Below are 16886 nucleotides of genomic sequence, written 5' to 3'. Positions count from 1 at the left end.
GTAATTAAATATATTTTGTCCTAAAAGTGTGTGTCAGTGTGTGTGTCAGGCTGTGTGTCAGTGTGTGTGTCAGTGTGGCGAGGAGTGGTGGTGCAGCGGTTAGCGCGCTGCACTACGAACCCGGATCCCCGAGTTATATTTCCCGCTCACGGCCAAAACCAGCGACGATTATCTGAACCGGCACTGCGCCTCCCCCGGGTCGACTCAGCCTCAAATGAGTACCTGGTGCGGTGTGTAAACATCGCCACTGGGGAGATAAAGGCGGCCGGGCGTGGTGCTGGCCTCCCACCCCCTCCTCCACCGTTCCGGCCTTATAGGTGCTCGCTAACAGCACTTGCCCCAACAGCCTGTGCAGGCTACACGGGTGATCTTTGTCTTTGTGTCTTTGGCGCGCGCCCTCGTTGCCTGCGTCCCCAGAGACACTGCCCCCTCCTCCACGATCGGCGTCGTGACCCCCGAGACCAAACCCGCCCCTCCCCCCCCGTACCTCTCTTGACATTTGTCATTGTCTGTGCGGGGATGATATCGGCGCGGGTGTGGGAGGGGGGAGGGGAGCAGGTCCCAAGATTCTCATGGCCCCCCCGTGTCCCAGTGCCCCCCAATCACCCCTCGTCAGCCAGCGACCACCTCCGCAGCAGTCGCTCCAAGCTGCCCACCCCGACCCCGCCTCCACTGCCCCACGCTGGCCTGGCACGGCGCGAGTGTGCAGCACCATCTCCTTCACCTGCAGCTGCGAGGATCAATCGGCAAGCGTCGTCTTCCCCGCACCTCCTGTGAGCAGGTTGGCAACGTACGGCGCGAAGGAATTTCAACAAACAAATCACGCGCCTCATTCGTGTCGACTGTTTAACCACCACGACTCCCAACTACCACCACCACTCACTCCTCTTCACGGTCACTAACACCGTACGCTCTACTCATCTCAATCTTCATCCACGCAACACCCTCTGGATTGTCCACCACCTCCACTTCGCCACCACACAGAGCCGTGCAGATGGGGGGGGGGGGTATTGGGGGCATCAGCAGGGACAATTTGCCCTGGGACTCACACAACATTCCCACGTGGCATTCTACCCTTGAGCCCCCAGGATCACGTGGGCGGCCCACAGCCACCACGACCCACCACCAGCTCCTCCTCCTCCGCTCTCTCATCCACCAGCAGCGCGCGCTCCGCTCCACGCTGCCCCTATCATACACACGCTGCCCCTATCATACACACGCTGCCCCCTATACACACGCTGCCCCTATCATACACACGCTGCCCCCTATCACACACACTGCCCCATCACACCACGCTGCCCCCATACACACACTGCCCCCTATCACAACACGCTGCCCCTATCATACACACGCTGCCCCCTATCATACACACGCTGCCCCTATCATACACACTGCCCCTATCACACACACACTGCCCCCTATCATACACACACTGCCCCTTATCATACACACACTGCCCCTATCATACACACCTCCCCCTATCATACACACACTGCCCCTATCATACACACACTGCCCCTATCATACACATGCCCTATCACATATACACAGCCCCCTATCATACACACACTGCCCCCATACACACACTGCCCCTATCATACACACATGCCCCCTATCATACACACTGCCCCTATCACACACACTGCCCCTATCACACACACTGCCCTATCACACACACTGCCCCCTATCATACACACGCTGCCCTATCACACACACGCTGCCCCTATCATACACACACGCTGCCCCCTATCACACACGCTGCCCCTATCACACACGCTGCCCCTATCATACACACGCTGCCCCTATCATACACACGCTGCCCCTATCATACACACGCTGCCCCTATCACACACACGCTGCCCCTATCACACACACGCTGCCCCTATCATACACACGCTGCCCCTATCATACACACGCTGCCCCTATCACCACACGCTGCCCCTATCACACACACGCTGCCCCTATCATACACACGCTGCCCCTATCACACACACGCTGCCCCTATCACACACACGCTGCCCCTATCAACACACGCTGCCCCTATCACACACACGCTGCCCCTATCACACACACGCTGCCCTATCATACACACGCTGCCCCTATCATACACACCTGCCCCTATCACACACACACTGCCCCTATCATACACACGCTGCCCTATCATACACACACTGCCCCTATCACACACACACTGCCCCTATCATACACACGCTGCCCCTATCATACACACGCTGCCCTCTATCATACCACACGCACGCAATGACAAAGATCGACCGTGAAGCCCGCGTCGACTCTTGGGACAAGTGTTGCGAGGGTGCACCCACAATGCAAGGCTTGGCCACGAGGGTGTGGTGCAACCAACACCCTCGACGCGAGCACACACGCACGCACACACACCTACATGCATAAAGGTCTAAACCAGGGGTCCTCAAACTACGGCCCGCGGGCCACATGCGGCCCCGCCGAGGCATTTATCCGGCCGCCGGGTGTTTTTGCCGCCGCTGCCTGTCTGTTACTTTTTTTCTACATGAGAAGGACGGTCATTGGTGGAAGAGGGAGAGGGGGCGGAGTTCCCCCAATCAGATTGCATTGATGGCAGTGCAGTCTGTATGTCCTCTGTGTGGGCAAAGTTATTGCTGGTATATTGTTTTTGTAGCGCTGTATATATTGTATTTTACTAATAGCAATTTTGACTCCCTAGGAAACAATGATGTCAAGAAAGAGAAAAATTGACTCGGAGTGTAGGATATTCAAAGAACAGTGGACTTATGATTATTTGTTCATGCAGTACAAGGAAAGAGCTGTGTGTCTGATATGCCAGAATATAGTGTCTGTGTTCAAGAATACAATTTACGTCAACACTATAAAACTCAACATAAAGATACATATGCTTGTTTAGTCGGAGAAGTGAGAAAAGATAAAAATTTAAAACTGAAAAATACATTAACAACTCAGCGAAATAGTTTAGTGAAGCAGAAGCAGCTAAATATTTCATCACTGCGAGCAAGTTTTCAAGTTTCCAAGCTAATAGCGTGCACTGGCAGACCATTCGTGGAGGGAGAATTTGTTAAAGAATGCCTTCTTTCTGTTGCCAAAGAGATGTGTCCAGAGAAGGCCGATTTATTTAGTACAGTGAGTATTTTAGGACCTACAATTACACGGAGGATTGAAAGAAATGGGAGACAATTTGCATCAGCATTTGCAAAACTCCACAAAAAACTTTCCTATTTTTCCTTGGCACTCGACGAAAGCAATGATGTTCGTGATTCTGCACAACTTCAAATTTTTATTCGTGCGACGAATGACTATTTCGAAGTCACAGAAGAGCTTGCTGCACGCAAAGCATCAAAGGAACAACCTACAGGAGAGGATATCTTTCGATTTAAAGCCTTTCGTGACTGCAGGGACTCATCTTCTGGTTCTTTCGGCAAAGTCACATAGAAGGGAAGTAATAAAATAATTCTCACGACGTTTCGGCCACAACGCAAGCAGCCGTCCTCAGGTGAAACCAGGTCTGTTGGGGAGACAGCGTCTGAATGAAACAGCACACGAGCTTGGAGCATATATAAGCTTTGTTGGAAGCGGGGGAAAGAGCGCCTTGACAAATAATTTCAATATCAAGAGGAATTTAGCATATTTATGGGAAATGCAGGAATGTGATTAGTACTACATATGCCCGTGCTACTAATAACATTCCTGCATGTCCCATAAATATGCTAAATTCCTCTTGATATACAAATTATTTGTCAAGGCGCTCTTTCCCCCGTTTCCAACCCAGCTTATATATGCTCCAAGCTCGTGTGGTTTCATTCAGACGCTGTCTCCCCGACAGACCTGGCTTTCACCTGAGGACGGCTGCTTGCGTTGTGGCCGAAACGTCGTGAGAATTATTTTATTATGTTTTATTTTTATTATTTTATTACTTCCCTTCTACGTGACTTTACCGAAAAAAACCAAGAAGAGAGGATATCTATGAAAAGGTTTGCCAAACTGTGAATGGTTTGGAGCTGAACTGGGCTAAACTAGCCAGTGTGACAACTGATGGTGCTCCTAGCATGGTGGGGTCTAAGAAAGGAGTAATTGCTCGCATTAACCAAGAGATGGACAAACATAACCATTCTCATCCAATAGCCATACACTGCCTCATCCACCAACAAGCGCTGTGTAGTAAATCACTGAAGTGGGACTCTATGAAATTTGTGGTATCTTGTGTTAACTTCATTAGAGCTCATGCACTAAACCACAGACAATTTCAAGCATTTCTGTCTGAGCTAAATGTTGACTATGAAGATGTTCTGTATCACACAGAAGTCCGTTGGCTGAGTCGAGGGAGAGTTTTGAAACGTTTCTATGACAGCTTTTCTGCTTTAAAAAAACAAAGAAGTACCAGAGCTCAATGATGCAAGAATGGAAATGGCACCTTGCCTTTCTGACAGATGTAACAGAGCTACTCAACAGTTTCAATGTGCAACTTCAAGGAAAGGGGAAGCTCATCTGTTATATGCAATCACATGTCAAAGCATTTGAAGTAATATTAGGCCTCCTCATCAAACAAGTGAAGGAGGAAAACTTCTGCCATCTCCCCACAACTCAAAATCTGTTAGCGGAAAAACCATTGGTTGCATTCCCAAACAAAACGTGTGGATTCACTGGAAAAATTGCAAAAGGAGTTCCAATTTGGATTTAAAGAGCTTCATCTCCATGAACAGGACATACAGCTTTTCCGTAACCATTTCTATTGACATTGAAAATGTGGATACAATTTACCAAATGGAACTGGCTGAACTGCAGAATTGTGACTCTCTGAAAGACGCATTCAAGTCAAGCAGCCTTCATAATTTCTATGCATCTCTCCCCTCTGAAACATATCCTCATCTCAGGAACCATGCACTCAAAATGGCAACCATCTTTGGCAGCACTTATGTCTGTGAACATACTTTTTCCAGAATGAAACATTTGAAATCTCCAACCAGATCTAGACTAATGGATGCACCTTGCATCACTTGTTACGACGAGCAGTGACAAATATGGAACCGGACATTGACCATCTCATTAGCCAAAAGCAGGCCCATAGTTCCCATTGAAATACTGGCAAGTTTGTTGATTTAACTTACTTGTTCTTCATTTTAAATATTGTATTTATTCCCGTTTTGTTTTTCACTTCCAAATAAGATATATGCAGTGTGCATAGGAATTTGTTCATAGTTTTTTTTTAAACTATAGTCCGGCCCTCCAACGGTCTGAGGGACAGTGAACTGGCCCCCCTGTTTAAAAAGTTTGAGGACCCCCTGGCTTAGACCGACATCGTCTCAAGCTTACACATCTACCGGGTAACCATTTCACTTGTATTGTCTATGAAGTCCACCCACACAAACTGCTGGGGAGTTGCCTCGCTCTGCCTCACAGTCAGAATTCTCCTCCTGCTTCACGTGCCTCCATCGATGTGAAGGTCCGATTTTGGAGTTGAATCTCATCTTCACATTTTACTTTCACTTCTCGCCTCTTCACCATCACTTCTTCACATTCACCTTCACCTCTTCATATTCCACCTCGTTACCTTAAAAGTGTCCAAGCTGGGATTTTCTTCCGGTCTTGTTTGATGACAGATGGGCCTCATTGCAGCACTTTGACTTTTCACAAGCTGATTTTCAGACTCCACTCCTGGTGGATCTTCTGATGCTTGTGTGTTCTCTGGTGTGCTTGAAGATGTGCTGACCGTGCAAACGCTATCCCGCACGGAGTGCACCTGAAGGGTTTCTCTCCCGTGTGTGTTCTCTGGTGTTCTACAAGAGTAGAGGAATCTGAAAACGTCTTCCCACAGACACTGCACTTGAAGGGTTTCTCTCCCGTGTGTGTTCTCTGGTGTGCTACAAGAGTAGATGAATGTGCAAAACGCCTTCCCACACACACCGCACTTGAAGGGTTCTCTCCCGTGTGTGTTCTCTGGTGTGCTACAAGAGTAGATGACTGTGAAAACGCCTTCCCACACACGCTGCACTTGAAGGGTTTCTCTCCCGTGTGTGTTCTCTGGTGTACATGAAGATTTGCTGAAAGTGCAAACGCCTTCCCACACACACTGCACTTGAAGGGTTTCTCCCCTGTGTGAGTTCTCTGGTGCCGTGTCAAATGTCCAGGATGATCCGTGCTGTATGCACACCGGTCGCATTGTTGCCTTGTCGCACCGAGTCGCGCCGAGTGCCTTTGCTCCATCAGACAATTCTGCAGAGGAAGCAACACCATCTACACGTTAGTATCGAGGCACAGCGGAATGCATATATACACAGTCACACGTGACTTACACGTCTATACTTATTCATATATGCATGATATAGTGAAACAGTTTACCAAATTCATCACACGGGCTGTTATTGCACACAATGAGAGACTAAATGGTCCTTAATATGCCTGGAAGCCCTCGCATCTTCAAATGAATGTGAACCCAAAACTCCGAGCACACAATTTCGGCTGTCTGGCTAAAAAGAAATATTTATAAGAGCTAAATTCGGCTGACATAGCAAAGGGTGTTGGAAACAATCCTATTTTGTGTTATGCAGAAATGTGTAAATTAATACTGGTAGGAACCTCTGGTTACACCAGCCCACAGGGGATTGTTGTGTCCGTCGTGAAGGGAGGGGCTGGGTGGAGAGGGTGGAGAGGGGCTGGGTGGGGCTGGTGGGTGGGTGGGAGGGGTGGGGCTGGGTGGGGGGTGGGAGGGGTGGGGCTGGGTGCGGGGGTGGGAGGGGTGGGGCTGGGTGGAGAGGGGCTGGCCACCCCGTGGTGCCCTTATAAAACTCAACGTTTCACCTACTCACGCCGGCGTGTGCCCGCCCTCACAAGTCGGGCATATTTGCGGGAATGCACCACGCCGCGTTGACCTGCAGGCCATTGAGCGAGCAACCCGACGTTCCTACCAGCTCCCTCCGCAGCAGCAGGAATGTGTTCAGTGGCAACTCTAGCGGTATGAAGCCAGGCTCAGATGTCCTTGAATGATGGGATGAACAGATATGACGTCAGCTGCTGCACGTGTGTGTGCTGTGCTAACTTCCTGCTTCCACTCTTATAAGAGTTCCAGAGAAAACTAAAATAAAACTATTGTTTTGATACAACCTCCGTGTTCATCAGAGTTAATATACCTTTTACCACTGTCACACACTGATAGACTTTACTGCAAACACAAACTTGACACTGTAACAACAGAGTTGATAGACTTTACTGCAAACACCAACTTTACACAGTCCAACAGAGTTGATAGACTTTACTGCAACCACAAACTTGACACTGTCACAACACAGAGTTGATAGACTTTACTGCAAACACAAACTTGACACTGTCAACAACAGAGTTGATAGACTTTACTGCAAACACAAACTTGACACTGTCACACACAGAGTTGTTAGACTTTACTGCAAACACAAACTTGACACCTGTCACAACAGAGTTGATAGACTTTACTGGCAAACACCAAACTTACACAGTCACAACAGCAGTTGATAGAACTTTACTGCCAAACACAAACTGGACACTGTCCACAACACAGAGTGATAGACTTTACTGCAACACACAAACTTGACACTGTCACAACAGAGTTGATAGAATTTACTGCAAACACAAACTTGACACTGTCACACACAGAGTTGTTAGACTTTACTGCAAACAAAACTTGACACTGTCACACACAGAGTTGTTAGACTTTACTGCAAACACAAACTTGACACTGTCACAACAGAGTTGATAGACTTTACTGCAAACACAAACTTGACAACTGTCACACACAGAGTTGTTAGACTTTACTGCAAACACAAACTTGACACTGTCACACACAGTGCCATGGTAAACAGGTAGTGGTGGGTGGGAGTTTACACCAGACCCCCCTCCCGGTTTTCCCCTCCACATTCAACATCAGCGTCTTTAACAGACCATACATTGACACACGTAGTCTTGGTTCGTTCGGTAAAGTCACGTAAATAGCAAATACAATTAACAGATCATGAAATTAATTAAATACATGACCACTTGTGTGGCGATCGAAACGTCGTGGGTTTATTCTTTATCTGCAATTTTTAAAATTTTATTAAACATTATTATCTGTTATTTTTTTTTATCTCCGTGACTTCACCGAAAGAACCAAGAATATGAATTGCTGCAGTTACTAAAGTTTTAAGTCAAAACACCGAGACACGCGTTGGACAAAACCCACCTTGTTGTTGTTGTGGGCAGGTAGCTTCTGTAAACAAGAGCGGTAGAGCAGCTCAGGCGGGCATGGGCTGGTAAAAAACAAAGAAAAACTGCGTCAATATCTACAGTAAACCAAAGTGACAAAGTAGCGAGCCGCGTGAAGACAAATTAAACTTGAGGGAATTAAAGCAAACGCGACCAGGCGAGGGCAGGAGGCAGGCCCCGCGTGTCTAGGCCCCGCGTTGTAAAGTTCCAACTTGGACATCGATTCACAAGCTGCTGCTGCTCTAGTGACATCCCTACGAGAGAGAGAGCGAGGCTCTAGCTTGGTAAACAACAACAACCACAACAACCACAACAACAACAACCACCACAACAACAACCACCACAACAACAACCACCACGACGATGAGAATTTCTCACCTCGGATTTCACTGCACGCGCGGGGCGACAGCTTCCTGTTACCCCGTGACGTCACGCGGTAGTAGGTGACATGACGTCACTTCCTGGGCACGAGACACGCCCCTCCCACAACGAGCGGGCTCTGTAACTAAATGAGAATATGAATAAATTATGTTAATGAGACCGTTCGCAATAAACTGGTGACGTCTTTAACGAACTCTTTATGTTAATGAGCCGCCAGTCACTGGGCGTGGCTTTGCCCAAATAAGGATTGGCAACTGGAACGATGTCTGCAGTGACCGAGGCGGAGGTGACGTCACGTTCAAGAGCGCAGGGGACTGGGCGGAGGGGGTGAAATCCTTGGTGACATGACGTCACTAGCGAGGTACACCTCCCCTGGCGTTCCACGCGGATGACGTAATGCTGAGTGGTGACGTCAGAGAGCGGGGTTGGAGTCTAAGTTGATTTAGATCCATTTTCCATTGCTCCATCTCTTGAACAGAGACCCCTTGGGTGTGTGTACACTGTGTGTGTGTACACTGTGTGTGTGTGTACACTGTGTGTGTGCACACTGTGTGTGTGTGTACACTGTGTGTGTGTGTACACTGTGTGTGTGTACACAGTGTGTGTACACTGTGTGTGTGTGTACACTGTCTGTGTGTACACTGTGTGTGTGTGTACACTGTGTGTGTGTACACACTGTGTATACACAGTGGTGTGTGTGTACACAGTGAGTGTACACTGTGTATACACAGTGTGTATACACAGTGCGTGTGTGTACATTGTGTGTGGTGTGTACACTGTGTGTGTGTACACTGTGCGTGTGTGTACACTGTGTGTTGTATGTGTACACTGTGTGTGTGTACACTGTGTGTGTACACTGTTGTGTACTCTGTGTGTACTCTGTGTACATTGTGTACGTACAGTGTGTGTTACATGTACGCACACAATCAGACAAGTATTCATTCTAAATTATTGACAGGCATATGCACAAAATTTAATAACTGCAGTGAAATATACTGCATCAGATAACATCTTATTCTCTGGTTCTTTCAGTAAAGTCACGTAGAACGAAATTTAATAGAATACGACGTTTCGATTGGAACACAAGCAACCATCGTCAGGTACAACAATTGAATGAGAAACAAACATAGTGAACTTAGAATATAATGCAACACAACACAAGAGTCAGCCAACACAACAGTCAACACCCTACCTGGTTGATTACGTTCTTCCAAATTGAACAATATAGTTTAGATAACATCTTATTAACAAGGAGCTATTTAAGAATGCACCCTCTACTGAACAGTGGATGTGAAACACACAATGTGCAATTCAAAACGAGTAGGCCTTTGCAAGTTGGGTCTGGGTCAAAAATGTAGCTAATTCTAAACATTACCGACTAACGACACAGCTGAGATAACAGATCAATCATCGCCCACTACTGACAGGCTCTTGACAACACGCAGGACGGTGCAGGGCAACCACCTTCTGCCACACAGGGGCAGCTGCTACTTGGGGATGCTCTTCGCGTGTTTCAGACAAGCACCATGCAACAGCAATTATGATGAGAACATCGTGAATGCTTGGGGGCTTATTGGCTCTCGCTCCTGGTGAGAGATTGACTCAACCCACAGGTCCACTAAGACTGGCCACTCGTCTTGCTTCTTTCGGTAAAGTCGTCACGTAGAAGGGAAGTAATAAAATAATAAAAATAAAACAATTCTCACGACGTTTCGGCCACAACGCAAGCAGCCGTCCTCAGGTAAAAACCAGGTCTGTCGAGGTGACAGCGTCTGAATGAAACAGCACACGAGCTTGGAGCATATATATATAAGCTGGGTGCCTTGACAAGGAATTTGCAAATCAAGAGGCATTTAGCATATTTATGAGAAATGCAGGTATGTGATTAGTACTACTTATGCCCGTGCATTATGCAGAATTAGGCAGCATCAAAGGAAGGGGATAGGGGTAGCATAACAAAGGGAAGGAGTGTTAATAGTATGTAGCTGCAGTAACTGGCCACTCGCTCTTACCCTGCAGGTTGAACCTAGGAACTGAGTGTTCAACTTCACGTTATTGTCATTAAAGGCCTGTGACAAAGGTGCATCTATTGCAGCGACATCGTCTCAGGCTGACACATCTACCGGGTCTCCATTTGACTTTGTGTTGTCTAGGAAGTCACCCACACCTCCACAAACTGCTGGGAGTTTCGATTTAAAGCTTTCGTGACTGCAGGGATTAATCTTCTTGGTTCTTTCACCTAAGGACGGCTGCTTGCGTTGTGGCCGAAACGTCGTGAGAATTATTTGATCATGTTTTATTTGTATTATTGTATTACTTCCCTTCTACGTGACTTTACCGAAAGAACCAAGAAGATGCTTGGAGTTGCCTTACTCTGCCTCACAGTCAGAATTCTCCTCCTGCTTCACGTTGCCTCCATCGATGTGAAGGTCCCATTCTGGAGTTGAATCTTCATCTTCACATTTTACCTTCACTTCTTCGCTCTTCACCATCACCTCTTCACATTTCACCTTCACCTCTTCATATTTCACCTCGTTACCTTTAAAAGTGTCCAAGCTGGGATTTTCTTCCGGTTCATGTTTGATGAGGGATGGGCTCATTGCAGCACTCTTGACTTCACAAGCTGATTTCAGACTCCACTCTGGTGGATATTTATGATGCTTGTGCATTCTCTGGTGTACATGAAGATGTTCTGACTGTGCAAACGCCTTCCCGCACGGAGTGCACCTGAAGGGTTTCTCTCCCGGGTGTGTTCTCTGTGTTTTATAGAGAAGATGACGTGAAAATGCCTTCCCACACACACTGCACTTGAAGGGTTTCTCTCCCGTGTGTGTTCTCTGGTGTGTTTTAAGATTTGATGACTGTGTAAATGCCTTCCAACACACGTGCACTTGAAGGGTTTCTCTCCTGTGTGTGATCTCTGGTGTTTTTTTAAGAGGAAACATGACCGTGAAATGCCTTCCCACAAACACTGCACTTGAAGGGTTTCTCTCCCGTGTGGGTTCTCTGGTGTTTTATAAGAGAAGATGACATTGAAATGCCTTCCCACACACACTCTGCACTTGAAGGGTTTCTCTCCCGTGTGGGTTCTCTGGTGTGCTTGAAGATGTGGTGATTGTGCAAACGCCTTCCCACACACACTGCACTTGAAGGGTTCTATCCCGTGTGTGTTCTCTGGTGTTTTATAAGAGTAGATGACCGTGGAAACCGCCTTCCCACACACACTGCACTTGAAGGGTTTCTCTCCTGTGTGTGTTCTCTGGTGGATCTGAAGAAATGATGGCCATGCAAACGCCATCCACACACAGTGCACTTGAAGGGTTTCTCTCCTGTGTGTGCTCTCTGGTGGTGTGTAAAATTTCCAGTCCGCTCCGTGCTGTATCCACGCTGGTCGCATTGTTGCCTTGCCGTACCGAGCTGTGCTGAGCGCCCTTTGCTCCATCAGACCAAGCGACAGCTGCAGACAGAAAAAAAGAAAATCCACAACATCTACACGTCAGACACAGAGGAATGCAAATACAGTCACACGTGACTTACACGTCTATACTTATTCATATATTCATGATGTAGTGAAAAAGTTTCCCAAATTCATCACACGGGCTTGTTATAGCACACAATGAGAGGGCAAATAGTATAAATCTGAATGTGAACCCAAAATTCCAAGCACACAATTTCAGCTGTCTGGCTATGAAAGGAATATTTCTAAGAGCAAAATTCAGCTGACATCGCAAGGGTGTTGAAACCAACACTGTTTGTGTTATGCAGAAATGCGTTTAATTAATGTTCAATCGTAACTCAGAGGTGTGAAGCCAGCCTGAGATGTCCTTGAATGCTGAGGATGAACAGATCTGACTTCTGCTGCTGCACGTGTGTGCTGTGATAACTTCCTGTTTCCATTCGACCCACAGAGATACATCGAGAGTGAGTAAAGACCCATGGAGATTAATAGAAACCCATAGAGACCCACAGAGTCACACAGAGACCCATAGAGATACATCGAGATGAATAGAGACCCATGGAGATTAATAGAAACCCATAGAGACCCACAGAGACACACACGAGGACCCATAGAGATACATCGAGATGAATAGATACCTATGGAGATTAATAGAAACCCATAGAGGACCCACAGAGTCACACAGAGACACATAGAAACTCACAGATACACATAAAGACCCACAGAGACACATGGTTGAGACCCATAGACTAATCTGAAATTTAACTTTCGATTAAAGCTTTCGTGACTGCAGCGATTCATCTTCTTGGTTCTTTCGGTAAAGTCACATAGAAGGGAAATAATAAAATAAAAAAATATAACTCATATTTTATATTATTATGTTTTAGTATTTTATTATTTTGTTATTTCCCTTCTACGTGACTTTACCAAAAGAACCAAGAAGATGAATCCCTGCAGTCACGAAAGCTTTACATCGAAATATAATATTATATGACAATAATATTTTATTATAGTATATTATTATTTTATTATTTTATTTTATTATTTTATGATTTCCCTTCTACGTGACTTTACCGAAAGAACCAAGAAGATATAATATTGTTTTGATATAACGTGCGTGTTCAACAGAGTGAACAGACTTCACTCTGGCACACACACACTGCCATGGTGAACAGCAGCAGGGGTTGTCCCCCTCCACATTTAGAGTCAACATCAGCAACGCGCTCAGCGTGTTTGACACACATTGACACACGTAGTCTTGGTTCTAAAGTCACGTAGATAGCAAATACAAATAACAGATAATGAAATTAAATAAATATTCTTAGGTTTTTTCGGTAAAGTCACCAGGTAGGTAAAAACAGTAAAATTAATAAAAGTCAAATAAAATAAAGATCACGACGTTTCGGAGGCAACACAACGTCGTGATCTTTATTTTATTTTATTAATTTTAATGTTTTACCTACCTGGGACTTTACCGAAAAAACCTAAGAATATGAATCCTTGCAGTCACGAAAGCTTCATTCAAATCTAAAATTAAACAAAGACCACTTGTGTTGCGGTCAAAACGTCGTGGGTTTTTTTGTTTATTTTCAATTTTTTATTTAATTTAATATTTTGATCTGTTTTTTATTTTCTATCTCCGTGACTTTACAGAAAGAACCAAGAATATGAATTGCTGCAGTTACGAAAGTTTTAAGTCAAAACATTGACACACGCGTTGACAAAACCCACCCACCCACCTTGTTGTTGTTGTGGGCAGGTAGCTTCGGTAAACAAGAGCGGTACAGCAGCTCAGGCGGGCTTGGGCTGGTAAAAAAACGAAAAAAACTGCATTAATATCTCCAATAAACCAAACAAGTGACAAAGTAGCGAGCCGCGTGAAGACAAATTAAACTTAAGGGAGGGAATTAAAGCAAACGCGACCAGGCGAGGGCAGGAGGCAAGGCCCCGCGTGTCTAGGCCTCGCGTTGTAAAGTTCCAACTTGGACATCGATTCACAGCTGCTGCTGCTCTAGTGACATCCCTACGAGAGAGGAGCGAGGCTCTACCTTGGTAAACAACAACAACACAACAACAACCACAACAACCACAACAACCGCAATGAAAATTTCTCACCTCGGATTGCAGTTCACGCGCGGACCTCCAGCTTCCTGTTAGCTCGTGACGTCACGCGGCAGCAGATGACATGACGTCACTTTCTGGGGTACAAGACTCTCCCTCCCACAATGAGAGGCTACCCTAACTGAATAAATTAATAAATTATGTTGATGTTTGCGATCATCAACATTATCAATAAACATCATTTACACCATCATATACAAACATCAACATCATCAGCATCAACAACAACAACATCATCAGCATCAACAACAACAACATCATCAGCAGCATCAACAACAACATCATCAGCAACATCATTAATAACATCATCTAAAGTGGAAAGCTGTCTCGGGTGTGGACCAATCAACTTCAAGGACAGTGCATACATTACCAGAGTTGTGTTTTTTGTTTGCATTATGACTGCAGGTATTGTGGTCTATGCAAACATGACTCCTCGTAAAAAAAGGTGTCAGTTTTGTTGCCAGATAAAAGGGTAAAAAACCAATTATCAAGACGAAAAGAGTGACACTTTATCACGACCCAGCAAGACTGAACTAGATTTAAATAAAAATCCAACCTTTTTTGAACATAGCGTAAAATATAAAACCAAGAGGTCACGCTGAAACTTGAACTCAAGATTCAAGGGTTGCAAAGAGAAAATCATCTCACGTTGGACTAGTTGAATATTTTTCTGAATCGCACCCGAGGGTTTGAGCCAATGGTGAGTGCGTTGATTTCTTGATGAGTGTGCACTCATGTCACGTGCGCTTTCTGTTGGTAGCCCCTGTGATTGTGCCAGGTGTAAACATTTTTAGTAGCGTTTTAAATGGAGAGTTCCATAAAAATAACTCAAAATAAAACTCATAAAATAACAAAAATTTAGAGTTAAGGTTTTCAATGAATTCATGGAAAGTAATGCCCCTTCACGTGTTTGATATTAAAATGAATTATCTTTGTGAAACTGGCCAGGAGATGGCAGTACAGAAAGGATATGCGGTGTCAGGAGCAAGTGCAGATGGCTCGGTTCTCAGAAAACACTTTTCTAAATGTGGGCTCAGCAGCTGCTGCCAAGAGGTTGTGCAATGAGGCAGCTCTACGTGGGGGTTCCATGGTGTAATGGTTAGCACTCAGGACTCTGAATCCTGCGATCCGAGTTCAATTCTCGGTGGGACCTACAAATGATTATTTTTTTCTCTTTATACGTGACTTGACCGAAAGAACCAAAGAGTAATTCCTGCAGTCACGAAAGCTCCAAGTTAAGTTTTTGTTATACTCTTAGGTTTTTCGGTAAAGTCACGTAGGTAAAAAAAAGAATTAATGTAAATAATAATAGAAATAAAATAAATGTGATTTATTTTTTATTTTATTTTATTATTTATTTTTTTATTTTTTACCTACGTGACTTTACCGAAAAACCTATAAGCATGAATCCTTGCAGTCACGAAAGCTTCAAATCTAGAATTAAGTTTTTTTTTACCGACAAAGAAACTTATTTTAAGTTTTAGTAAAAAAGAAAATCAAAAATTCAATTGCATAAGCTGACTGGATCGAAATCAAATGTTCAGCTCTTTGTCCTCTCGAATGTAGTTATGAGGCCAAGTCACCTCCTGGGTACGCATCTGCATGTGAAATGATGCGTTTGCATGTATAGTGGTGAAGTTGCGTGTGAAGTCACGTAGCTGCATGTGTCATGGTGTATTTGCATGTGTCCAGTAATGATCCATTGAATGCACAAGCGAAGGTGCTATGGAGATGTTAGTACAGAAATTAATTGAATCTAAATTTAGCTGAACTTTGGGTATTTCCCTCCTCGTATTGCATGGGTTTTCTCTATACACTGGTTTCTTACCATTTTTCAAACATCCCAAAGCAGTACCCTTCTGAAAGAGGATCTTTGATAAAAGGGAAATATTATTTTAATGAAAAGGCCACGGTTAGAAATGTAAGCAGTTAGTTGGTTAGAGTTTAGACAGTAATATTATTATTGTGACTGCATTCAATGTAAATACTCGTGCTTGTCTGGGAGGCCCAAATATCAAAAGGATTCTTCTTTAAGGAAAGACCTCATTGACTCCTCCATGTGGCTTGTTCCAGTCACCCAAACGTTCCTCTCATCGTGATAAACTAAAGAATCTGAGCTGTACCATTCCCCGGTCAAACACACGTTATGACACGTTTCCAATAGCCATTATAATAAAGACTCTTTCCATCACAAGTTAAATAAACAAAACTGAAAACTCGTGATTTTCATAATGATGGAACGAAACATTGGAATCCATACTGCAGTCACGAAAGCTTCAACTCAAGATTAAAACATTGTACGTTTTGCAAACGTATGCCAACGTTTTGGATGAACCCGCTGAGACTGGAACTCAAATTGCAGGATTCAGAGCCCTGAGGGCGAACCATAACACAACGGAAGCACCTCGTAAACACGACGACACGAGTGGGACAGGAAAGAGAGTTGCGACACACGACACGAGGGATATGGGCAGGTGTCATCCTGGAACATAACAATGGAGCTAATTTCTCTCACTTTTCACTGAGCAAGCAGGATGTCTTAGAAACTGAATCATGTTGAGTCAAAATCAAAACGCAAATCTCATGATTTTCATGAAAAACCTATCAATTTAAGATTTTATTAAATTTAAGATTTGATCAAATTGCAGTATTCAGATTCCTGAGTGCTAACCATTACACCAGGAACCACCTTATGAACTAGTTTCAT

General features: G+C 45.0%; 1 non-coding gene across 1 annotated transcript; it reads left to right on the top strand.

The window, feature by feature from the left end:
• Positions 1 to 15260: 15260 nt before the first annotated feature.
• On the top strand, positions 15261 to 15332 carry TRNAQ-CUG (transfer RNA glutamine (anticodon CUG)). The gene has a single exon. It is a non-coding gene; the product is annotated as a tRNA-Gln (tRNA).
• Positions 15333 to 16886: the final 1554 nt, after the last annotated feature.

This window comes from Lethenteron reissneri, unplaced genomic scaffold (assembly GCF_015708825.2).
Source record: "Lethenteron reissneri isolate LAM-NWPU_2019-01 unplaced genomic scaffold, ASM1570882v1 scaffold_1622, whole genome shotgun sequence".
NCBI classification, from domain to species: domain Eukaryota; kingdom Metazoa; phylum Chordata; class Hyperoartia; order Petromyzontiformes; family Petromyzontidae; genus Lethenteron; species Lethenteron reissneri.
Note: the sequence above shows the minus strand (reverse complement) of the source record. Positions and strands in the feature narration are given on the sequence as shown.